Source organism: Podarcis tiliguerta (assembly GCF_965153285.1).
Source record: "Podarcis tiliguerta genome assembly, chromosome: 13".
Lineage (NCBI taxonomy): Eukaryota > Metazoa > Chordata > Lepidosauria > Squamata > Lacertidae > Podarcis > Podarcis tiliguerta.
In genome coordinates this window covers 43,202,029-43,214,115 of record NC_139546.1, presented here as the reverse complement: position 1 = coordinate 43,214,115, position 12,087 = coordinate 43,202,029, and the positions used below count along the sequence as shown (strand labels likewise).

Genomic DNA, 12,087 nt, shown 5'->3' with positions numbered 1-12,087 from the left:
ACACTCTGGGGGAAACGGAGCTCTCAGAATCCTTAGCAAACTAAATGTAACGTCTATGATAGATCCATTTATTGATCCGGACCAGGATTCCAGAATGCTCTGGCCTAAGCCTAAATCAGTCCAGTCCAGGAGAATTCTGGAAAAAAGAAAAAGCATCACAGGAAAAAGGAAAAGGGAGGCTCATCTGAAAGCCCAGGAGAAGGAACAGGCATAGCCCAAGACAATGCTGCTGGCTGGGGCAAAGGACAAGACGGTCTTCTGCTCCAGCACACAATATCACATCATAATAATAATAATAATAATAATAATAATAATAATAATAATTTATTATTTGTACTCCGCCCATCTGGCCGGGCCTCCCCAGCCACTCTGGGCAGCTTCCATAGAAACAAAAAATACAGTAAAATATCACAGATTAAAAACTTCCCTGAACAGGGCTGCCTTAAGATGTCTTCTAAATGTCAGGTAGTTATTTATCGCTTTGACATCTAATGGGAGGGCGTTCCACAGGGCGGGCGCCACTACCGAGAAGGCCCTCTGCCTGGTTCCCTGTAGCTTTGCTTCTCGGAATGAGGCAACCGCCAGAAGGCCCTCGGCGCTGGACCTCAGCGTCCAGGCAGAACGATGGGGGTGGAGGCGCTCCTTCAGGTATACTGGGCCGAGGCCGTTTAGGGCTTTAAAGGTCAACACCAGCACTTTGAATTGTGCTCGGAAACGTACTGGGAGCCAATGTAGGTCTTTCAAGACCGGTGTTATGTGGTCTCGGCGGCTGCCCCCAGTCACCAGTCTAGCTGCCGCATTCTGGATTAGTTGTAGTTTCCGAGTCACCTTCAAAGGTAGCCCCACGTAGAGCGCATTGCAGTAGTCCAAGCGGGAGATAACCAGAGCATGCACCACTCTGGCGAGACAGTCCGCGGGCAGGTAGGGTCTCAGCCTGCATACCAGGTGGAGTTGGTAGACAGCAGTAGACCTACAGAAGATGAGTTGTCTGGTTGCTGATTATTGCTTCAGCACTGGGGTGTATGTTAGGGTAGGGGTAGTACTTCTGATGGGGGCACATTGTGCTCCTTCTGGGGTAGTTTGCCCACCTTTGGTGCCCACCTTGCACTCAGCTCTCAGCTGTTGCTCCTAGAAGCTGTCAGCATGCGACAACAGCCACACAAAGGAAACTGCTTGGACTGGCCAGCTAAACCAGGTGAGGGTAGCCAATGGGTCTCAAACCCTCAGTGAGTTATGGACTTCCCTTCCATGCAAAGACAGGCGGAGAAGACCAATAGTGAATCCAACAGGAAGAGGGCCAGAAGCAGGCACGGGGCCTTCTCAGTAGTGGCGCCCTCCCTGGGGAGATAAAGAACTACACAACTTTTAGAAGACATCTAAAGGCAGCCCCACATTGGGAAGTTTTTAATTCTTGGTGTTTTACTATGTACAGTGGTCCCTCAGGTTACATACGCTTCAGGTTACAGACTCCGCTAAGCCAGAAATAGTACCTCGGGTTAAGAACTTTGCTTCAAGATGAGAACAGAAATCGTGCTCCGGCGGCAGGGCGGCAGCAGGAGACCCCATTAGCTAAGGTGGTGCTTCAGGTTAAGAACAGTTTCAGGTTAAAAACGGACCTCTGGAACGAATTAAGTACTTAACCCAAGGTACCACTGTATTTATATATGCTGTAAGCTGCCCAGAGTGGCTGGGGAAACCCAGCCAGATGGGTGGGGTATAAATATTATTATTATTATTATTATTATTATTATTAACAGTCAAGAAGGCGGTTTCTGCCTATGCTGTAGACAGAAGTGAGTGTTGATGAGCCTCATCAACTTGGAAGGTAGTCCATCTAGCCGTGGGCCAGATTTGATGAAGTGAACGTGCATGAGGGCATTTTTAGGATTGAACTTGTCAAGCTTTTTTTAAGATTGAAGTTGCTGGGTTAGGCCCCCAAAACGGACATGCCTGAAGAGAAGGAAAACTCTGGTTCCAATCTTCCACTGCCTTGTGACATATCTTCGGAAGGAGGGGTGTGGGTGTGTGGAAAGGCCAAGGAGTAAATCCTACACAAATCCAGAGTGGAGTCCCTAAGATGGTTGGATGGTCCCTTGTCGCCTCCTTCCGGCAACTCCTGAAGTCAAGATAGTGCCAAATGTCTTGCTCTGCTTTCCTCTGGACCACATCGGCAAGGCTGAGATGGAGGGTCTTGCGATGGAGGAAGACTGGAAAAAATTCAAAGTATATTTACAGAAATAATGCAAAATTAATGAATGTTAGAAGAATATTGGAATGAAATTATAAGGTTTTAGCAGAAGTGCTATTAAGAATTATATGAATATTAATTGTTAATGGGATAAAGTGGAAAACTCAAAGTTAAAATGTGTTAGGATAAATTATAGAATAAAAATTGAAGAAGAGGGAAAGGATTTGTTGAACTAGCAATTTGAACTAGAATACAAAAAAGGGAGGTGTGAGGAAGTCGGGAAAATAAGCAAATGAAAGATATAGATATAAAATTTGGATGTGTGTTTAAATGTTTTTGTTTTCTTTATGCCGTGTTGTTGTATTGTATTCTTTTTATTGTTGATGTATTGTTTGTTGAATTTATGTATTGTTTTTCTTTATTGTCTTTCTTTTCATAATTATAAAATATTCAATAAATATTATTTTTTTAAAAAAAAGAGATGGAGGGTCTTGTCGCCTGAGCAGCCCAGGCCCTTCATTTTTATGTATATTTATTGAATTTATATACTGCCCTATACCCCGCAGGTCTCAGTGCCCTGGGTAGGGGTGCCAACTTGAATAAAATTGGGGGGGGCAGGCAAGCTCCGTCCCACATACTATCTCACAAGACACGGCGGACACACACAATTTGAATGGCAATGCCCATCAACGTGGGGGAGGGGGGGCTCAGATATTTTATGGGAGGGGGCAAAGGGACCTCAGCTCCTAGGAGCTGGCTCCTGTGGCCCCAGGAAGATTGCTTTGATGCTGCTAATGCAGCGGTTTGACGTCACCCCTGGAGGTGCACTCCATTGTCTCTGGAGACAGGCAGATGCCAACTCAGAAGAGGACAACAGCCTCCAGGGCACTGTCATTTGCACCAATGCATTTGCACAGGTTATTTTCACTCACGCATTCATTTATGGGCAAACTTCTACCTAGCATATACATTACTCGCCCAGAGAAGGTAAAGGTAAAGAGACCCCTGACCAGTCGTGACTGACTCTGGGGTTGCGGCGCACATCTCGCTTTATTGGCCGAGGGAGCCGGCGTACAGCTTCCGGGTCAAGTGGCCAGCATGACTAAGCCGCTTCTGGCGAACCAGAGCAGCGCACGGAAACGCTGTTTACCTTCCTGCCGGAGCGATACCTAATTATCTACTTGCACTTTGACGTGCTTTCAAACTGCTAGGTTGGCAGGAGCAGGGACCGAGCAATGGGAGCTCACCTCGTCGTGGGGATTCGAACTGCCAACCTTCTGATCGGCAAGTCCTAGGCTCTGTGGTTTAACCTACAGAGAACCGTACTGCAAAATTTGGAATTAGTGTGAATTCAGGGGGGATGGCTTTGTTTCAGTCTAGGCACCATTTCCAAAAGTGTGAATTAGGTAGGTGACGTCTTTAAACGCAACCTGAATTGGATTTCTCCCCTGCCTTTATGGGTCAGGGCAGGGTGGGCAAGGTAGAAGGCGGCACAAGCTTAGCAGCGCAACTTGGGGATTCAAAATGCCTCGGGAAGCACTGCCCTAAGGGAGATCCATGCGTGGGAAGCTGGAAGCGATGCTTGCTTAGGCCATTGCCGTGGCATGAAAAGATTCCGCCTGGAGCTGCTTGGGAGAATTATCTGTAGCGGCAGGATAAGTGCTCCCTGGCTGAGTCTGCAGGATGTGCTGAGCAGCACATGCTTCCTTCAAGACGGCCTCCTGCCCTGAGGAGCTGGACCAGCCAGGCGTGTAGGAGTCTCCACAAATCATTATCAGCTTTCTAGTCATCATGAGGTCTGGCTGGCAATTAACTCCAGGAAGATGGAGGAGGGGTGAGCCATGGGTTGGCTCCCATGCGGGAAAGGCGAAAATTCGGAACAACTACACCTGGATGTGCCCGTTGGCTGGTTGTGGGGGGTAAAGGTGGAGGAGAAATTCAATACAATTCTTATTTAAAAGTGAACCTAAGAGATTTGCACTTCCTGAAACAATATATGAACCAAAACACCACCAGCCTTTGAAATGCGCACTTCTCAAAATTTCTCCAGTCAAGTAATGTGTGACAAAAACTGCATTTTAATATCGCTGTGGCAGCCCAGTCAGATGTGTGGGGTACAACAACAACAACAACAACAACAACAACAACAACAATGCTTGCCTCTCACCCTGAGGTCCTAGGGCGAGTTACAACAATTAAAACAATGTTAAAGACAAGTTGAAACAATCACAGAAATTAGGCGGGTGCTAAATATATACCTCAAGTGTCAAAAGCCAAAGTAAAGAAATGTGTCTTCAGCATTCAAAGAAAGCTGTATAATGAGGCACCTCTGTGGAAAGGAAGTTCCACAACTTTTACTAGGATAAAGTCCGCATAAACAAGCATATATTAGTGAGGAGGCCATACAACTCTGCATTATATTTGGGATAATTGTTTTGCAAGACAGTGTGTAGAAAACTATCTTAGGAGAAACGGGCAGCTAAAATGCTGGTGGGTTTTCACGGGGACTTTAAAAACACCACAAACAGATGTGTCAATGTGGATAACTTGAACTTAAGATGTATGCTGCCATCCTCAGGTCCTGCTTGCGGGCTTCCCATGTGCATAATAATAATAATAGTAATAATAATAATAATAATTTGTACCCCACCCATCTGACTGGGTTGCCCCAGCCACTTTAGATGTCTTCCAACATACCGTATTTTTCGTCCCATTGGACGCACCTAGTTTTTTGGGGGGGAAATAAAGGAATTTTTTTTCCCCTTTATCCCCCCCCCCCCAAACCAGGTCGGGGAATCCAAACCAGGTCAGGGAACAGCGGGATGGCAGCGCTGCGCCTCCCCGCTGTCCCCCGAGCTTGTGGGGCTGCCTGATGTCTGCCCGAAGCACGGGACGCTCTGCTTCAGCGCGCCCCACGCTCCGAGCAGCAGGCTGCTATCCGCAGCCTAGGGAGCCCTGCGGGAACTCCCGCGGGCTCCCCAGGCTTGCTGATAGCTTCCTGAAGCCTGGAGAGCGAGAGGGGTCGGCGCGCACCGACCCCTCTCGCTCTCCAAGCTTCAGCGAAAGCCTGCATTCGCCCCATAGGACGCACCCAGATTTCCCCTTCATTTTTGGAGGGGGAAAAGTGCGTCCTATAGGGCGAAAAATACGGTATATAAAAACATAACAGAACATTACAAAAGGCTTCCCTATACAAGGCTGTCTTCAGATGTCTTCTAAAGATTATCTGGTTGACCACTGTGAGAGCAGGACCTTTGACTTCTGCGTAGCTGAAATTTTGCTTATTGTACAAAAGTAAGATGGGCACTGGTTGCTCCCTGCATGCTGATGCCTGGCATGTCCCACCGCAAAGGTTGCCCCTGAGGGACGGTGGCCCTCATACTGAAAAAAGGCCCTCCCCCCACCTAAATGGACAAAAACTTTGTGATTGTTTTTAAAACCGCTGCTCCAGACGCCACCCGCACAACCACCACCATGTACTTCTAATCATCCCCATTCAGAACAGGCCTCTCTCAGGATGGAATGAGATTTATGTCCAAAGCAGGACACTCTGGGCTGCCGTTTTAGCATCCGTCATTGGTGAGAGGGAGAAGCTGCCTAAAAGGTGACCAGGCTAATCATTAGATAGCACATGTCTGCCCGTCTCCTCAGGGCCCAGCATGATGAATCACGGTCCTTTGATGGTGGGAATTTTGGATATGACTCAGATGCTGCGTGTCTGGTGAGGTTTACAGCCCCCTCAAGCAGTGGCCAGTTCCTATTTCAAGAGCTGCAGTCCTAACTAAGCACACTTGCACTGCATTTTGTGGCTTTATTTTGTGTTTCTGTGTTGTGAACGGCCCCGAGATCTTTGGGCGAAGGGTGGTATACAAATTTAATAAATAAAAATAAACTAAAATAAAATTAGGGATGGGCAAATGCCCCAATGCCATCATGAGCACAGATCACCATGAAACCTGGAGAGGTCTTTAGAAACCAATGCTGGGGTTGCATTGCAAAAGTCTCAGAGCATAGAAGGAAGCCATGCCCCCACCCAACAAACTTAGATTTATTTATTTTTGAGATTGGACTCCTCAGATCTGGTCATATAATGGGGTTGGCATCCATTGTCATCTTCTCCTCTCCTGTCCTAGGAAGTGCTTGAAAATATGGTGGAGTCAGATCATCTGCTTTACAAATAAATTTAAAAATCTACCCCACCTTAACATTTCTTTTAAATCTTTTGAAAAAACTAAGGCAGTTTACAATCAACACTCAAGTAAAAGCAACAACACAACATTTAGAACAGGCACAGGCAAACTCAGCCCTCCAGATGTTTTGGGACTACAACTCCCATCATCCCTGACCACTGGTCCTGTTAGCTAGGGGTGATGGGAGTTGTAGTCCCAAAACATCTGGAGGGCCGAGTTTGCCTATGCGTGATTTAGAAGCTTAATTCAAATATGACCTGCTCCAAAATGAAAAAAGACAAATAAAAACAGCAGTAACACTAATGTTTATGAATAAGAGAGACCTAAAACAGCAGCAACAACTTTACCGATTTACAATATTTTACCGATTTATTTCTTGGAAACATTTATACAATATAGGGAAATAACACTTCAAAATCCCCAAACAGCTTAACAAAAATTAAAATGATGTACAATAAAACACAAATCCATCTTTTCAGTGAACAATTTTCTACGTGGCTGGAATTCCTCTGTGTAAGACATGCGCTTCTTAATAGACGTCAATTATTATTTATTATCGCCATCATCCTCAATTACATTTCTTACTCACCCTTCTCCATCAGGTCTCAGGGCAGGTTTCAACAACGTAAAACTATTAAAACCCATTAAATGCAATTTACAACCAGGAGACTAGGGTAGGTCTGAGATACACATAGTTCTCGGGCGTGAAAGATCACAGTGAGAACAGGTATGTCTTCAGCATATAGTGAAATATATATATTAAATCTGCCAGACACACCTCCATAGGGCCAGACACAATTCTGGGGACCCGAAGTGTATTGGGAGGTGGGTTCCTGTAGAAACTATTAGTTCCTGATTCATAAATGTGGCCTGGGGTCATCATGCGTTAAAGCATATTTTATGAAAACAAGCATTCTGACTAGAGAATGCTGGTGTATCTTAAGAGGACAGTGTGGTATGAGATAGCTGAATTGGGATGGGGAGGCAGAGGCAAGTTTCTTAAAGGTAAAGGTAAAGGTACCCCTGCCCGTATGGGCCAGTCGTGACCTACTCTGGGGTTGCGTGCTCATCTCGCTTAAGAGGCTGGGAGCCAGCGCTGTCCAGAGACTCTTCCGGGTCACGTGGCCAACGTGACGAAGCTGCTCTGGCGAGCCAGCACCAGCGCAACGCATGGAAACGCCATTACCTTCCCGCTATAAAGCGGTCCCTATTTATCTACTTGCACTTAGGGGTGCTTTCGAACTGCTAGGTGGGCAGGAGCTGGGACCGAACGATGGGAGCTCACCCCGCCGCGGGGATTCGAACCTCCGACCATACGATCGGCAAGTCCTAGGCACTGAGGTTTTACCCACAGCGCCACCCGCATCCCAGTAAAGTTTCTTACTAGGGCGCTATTCAGATTATACATCTAAAGCAGTTATCATGCCACTTTAAAAAGTCATGGCTTCCCCCCAAAGAATTCTGAGAACTGTAGTTTGTTAAGGGTGCAACTGAGAGTTGTTAGGAGACCTCCCTATTTTCTCCCTATAGCTGCAGTTCCCAGAATCCCCTCAGAAGAGGGATTGTTTGCTAAACCACTTTGGGAATTGAGGGCAATAGGAGTCTCTTAACAACTTTCAGCACCTCGAACAAACTATAGTTCCCAGGATTCTTTGGGAGAAGTCACAAGTGTTTCAAATGGCATCATACTGCATATCTTCCAACACCACAAAAGCAAAATCCAGGACACCATCTTCCTGGATGCCATGTTCCCATTTTTTTTCCCTCACGAGAGCATGGCGGCCATTTGGGGAGCCACGATCAAACGCGATTTCGCGCTGCAATTTTCCACTGAAAAAAGTGTCTTTCTGAGGGGCGGGGAGCATGTCACTCGAAAATGCATATTATGGGGCACTGCACAAGATTGTGGCTTTCTCTTTTTTTGGAGGGGGACAGAGGCACAAAATTGCGCGAGATCGTGGCTCCCGAAATGGCCGCTGTTCTCTCACGAACAACATGGGGTGTTAAGTTGTGGGTAAACATATCAGACGACACAGCAATTCTTCAGACAGCTCTTGTTTATTCACAGGCCAGAACAGAACTTGGCTGAAGGGTTCAGCCAACCTGCTTAATATAGAGCTCAACTACAAAGCAACAGTAACAATTTTCTGTAACTATCCAATCACTGAACCTCACTTTCAATTCCTTATTTGCATATGTGGACCTGAGTGAAAACTATCTATAGTATCCCCCTGCTGGCCCAGGGTGAGAACTTCAGTACATAACATGGGGTGTTCCGGCTTTTCTGGGACATTTGTGGGCTATGCAAGTGGGGTCTAAGTCTACTGAAAGGAATGAGGAATAAGGAGCCAGGAAACACCGTGGAAGTTTTTGATGTATGTGGCTTTCAGATTTACGAATCAGCCATCGCCCGGTCTAAGCACATTACACGCCAAGTGATTTACGTTAAAAACATTTAAGCAGGAAGTCGCTTGGTGGTAAAGAGATTTAAAAAGATTTAAAGCATTTTTCAGGAGCAGCTAGCTATTTTGTATGTGCTGGCGCTCCCAGCCGCAAAAGGGCTTTGTCTCAATTTAAAACACTTTGCGTGGCGAGTTCCTGCCCCCCCCCAGTGGAAATAATGACACATGACACAATTATTAAGGTTAATGGGCTAAACGAGGCTACAACTTTTATTGGTTACAGGTGATGAGCGGTATTGGCTTAGGCATTGACCCTAACCGACTATATCCAACTTCAGTCCGTCCGCTTGAAGGGTTAACCACCAGTAGGGGAAGTCCTAGGAACTCCCCCGGGGTCACCATTAGGGGGCGTGCCTTAGGCCCTCACCTCCTTAGGCTTCGGACAGGGCCACGCCCCCCAGAATCCTTTACCAGACTACCCTTCAATATGCGGGGCAGGTGATACTGTAACTTCCCCTCTTCCATCTACAGAGCAATACCAATGCCTAATCGCCAATACCAAGAAAGTTGTGACGATTTAGAATCATAGAATCATAGAGTTGGAAGAGACCACAAGGGCCATCGAGTCCAACCCCCTGCCAAGCAGGAAACACCATCAGAGCACTCCTGACATATGGTTGTCAAGCCTCTGCTTAAAGACCTCCAAAGAAGGAGACTCCACCACACTCCTTGGCAGCAAATTCCACTGTCAAACAGCTCTTACTGTCAGGAAGTTCTTCCTAATGTTTAGGTGGAATCTTCTTTCTTGTAGTTTGGATCCATTGCTCCGTGTCCGCTTCTCTGGAGCAGCAGAAAACAACCTTTCTCCCTCCTCTATGTGACATCCTTTTATATATTTGAACACGGCTATCATATCACCCCTTAACCTCCTCTTCTCCAGGCTAAACATGCCCAGCTCCCTTAGCCGTTCCTCATAAGGCATCGTTTCCAGGCCTTTGACCATTTTGGTTGCCCTCCTCTGGACACGTTCCAGTTTGTCAGTGTCCTTCTTGAACTGTGGTGCCCAGAACTGGACACAGTACTCCAGGTGAGGTCTGACCAGAGCAGAATACAGTGGCACTATTACTTCCCTTGATCAAGATGCTATACTCCTATTGATGCAGCCCAGAATTGCATTGCCTTTTTAGCTGCCGCGTCACACTGTTGGCTCATGTCAATTTGCTACGAGGTAGGCGGAAACCAAGTGGCTGGTGCCAATTTGCCAAGTGGAAAAATTCCTACCAGGCCCCTCAGCGGTGACCAACGAACATCCAAAGCAAGGTGAAAGAAGGAAAACCTTATAGGGTGGGATGGTGGAAAAAGCAGGAACAGCTGGAAAGCGGCAAAGAGGGAGATCCCCGGCTGCTCCTGCTTTATTATAAGGCAGGCCACACCCTCAGAGCCCAACGATTGGCTGGCCAGGAGGTGATGCGGCCGGGAATCCCCCCAGTCGCACGGGGGTTGGGTTCCAGCCGCAGCGCGCGTGGTGAGGCCATGAAGCCCGCAACTCCACCTCCTCCGAAGGGCGGAAGTGGTTTAACTGAGCCCCATTTCGGTACTGGGGCTGGATAGGGGTGGGTGGACACTGTCTGGCGGGTGAGTTTTGGGGAAGGACCTTGGTGCAGAGACACGAGTATCTGGTTTTATTGCTGAAAGCCCCCAATTCAACAACAACACCCAGCCAGACCATGTAGCCCAATAGTGGATACACTGACTGGCAGCGGGAAACCTACCACAGAGCCAAGGCCCTTCACAAAAATTCACCCACTAGACAGTGACTGTTATCAAGGTTGGCCCAGCTGTTAGATGGGGTGAGCCTGCTGCCTCAGGGGACAGAAACCCTTGTGACGGTATCCCCTGCCACCAGCACCAATTTGGGGCGAGATCTCACCGATTTGGGTCAACCTCACACGGTTTCTGCTGAGATCTTGCCCAGAATTGACAAGCTGTCACCTGAAACCATGTTAACTTGAGGTGGTAACCTCAAGTGGCAAAACAGGACGTTCCACTCCATCTATTATTGCTTCTATTATTATTACGAATTTAATTTATTAGTCACCTTCTGAGCTGCTGCCTCAAGGTGAAAATAGTTAAAGACAGTCAAAGAAACAAAAACGGCAACTACATTTAGAACAAGGCCAAACAAGCTTATTGAGAAATGATTTAGAATGAGTTAAAAAAAATGTTTAAAATTACTTTTGTTAAAAGACCAAAAGCCTTTTTATTAGGAATTATAGGTGCGGAGATAGCAAAGGAGCAAAAACCACTTTTCATGTGTGCGACGATGGTGTAGCCCAGAGATGGAAGGAAGACAAGATTCCTACAAGAGTGGACAATAAAATGGTTGGACTAGGCTGAGATGGCCAAATTGAATGGAAAAAACAGGAACTAGGGTGAGAAAAACTTCAAAAAGGACTGAAAAAATTTGTAAATTATTTGAGAGAACACTGTAAGCAGCTTAACACATTGGCAGGAATACAATAACTCTTGCGATTTGAAATGAACTATGGATATTATTAGAGTTTTATGGACAACTAGAGAACGTTAGGGACGCGGGTGGCACTGTGGGTAAAAGCCTCAGCGCCTAGGGCTTGCCGATCGAAAGGTCCGGCGGTTCGAATCCCCGCGGCGGGGTGCGCTCCCGTTGCTCGGTCCCAGCGCTTGCCAACCTAGCAGTTCGAAAGCACCTCCGGGTGCAAGTAGATAAATAGGGACTGCTTACTGGTGGGAAGGTAAACGGCGTTTCCGTGTGCTGCGCTGGCTCGCCAGATGCAGCTTTGTCACGCTGGCCACGTGACCCGGAAGTGTCTCCGGACAGCGCTGGCCCCCGGCCTATAGAGTGAGATGGGCGCACAACCCTAGAGTCTGTCAAGACTGGCCCCTACGGGCAGGGGTACCTTTACCTTTACTTAGAGAACGTTATGATATGATAAAAAGGATTATCAATGGACTCCACAGAGGGGAGGGAGGATGTCAAATAATTAGGAGAATTCTTTATGTTTTGATTACATTTTATTGTAAAAAACAAAACAAAATAATAATAGTAATAATAATAATAATAATAATAATAATAATAACCACCACCAAAACCCCTACCGGCGAATGCTTGTGGCAAAAAACCATTTATCTATGTGGGGAAGCCTAAAGGCAGCAGCTCCTTATATCCCCAGGAGGAAGGGAGGGTGGGCAGGATGAAGGAGATTCGCAGCATGGAGGACTACAAGCTTCAGACAAAAGATTCGGCTTCTCCTCCTTGGAATCTCTTGTA

General features: G+C 46.8%; 1 protein-coding gene across 1 annotated transcript in view; it reads left to right on the top strand.

The window, feature by feature from the left end:
* Nucleotides 1-8,507, top strand: part of LOC310663057 (G-protein coupled receptor 4-like) — a 303,619-nt gene extending 295,112 nt beyond the window's left edge. Inside the window, exon 3 of the mRNA XM_083410625.1 lies at nucleotides 8,387-8,507. The gene's annotated coding sequence lies outside the window, so the exon portion shown is untranslated. The remainder of the gene's footprint in view (nucleotides 1-8,386) is intronic.
* The last annotated feature ends 3,580 nt before the right edge of the window (nucleotides 8,508-12,087 follow it).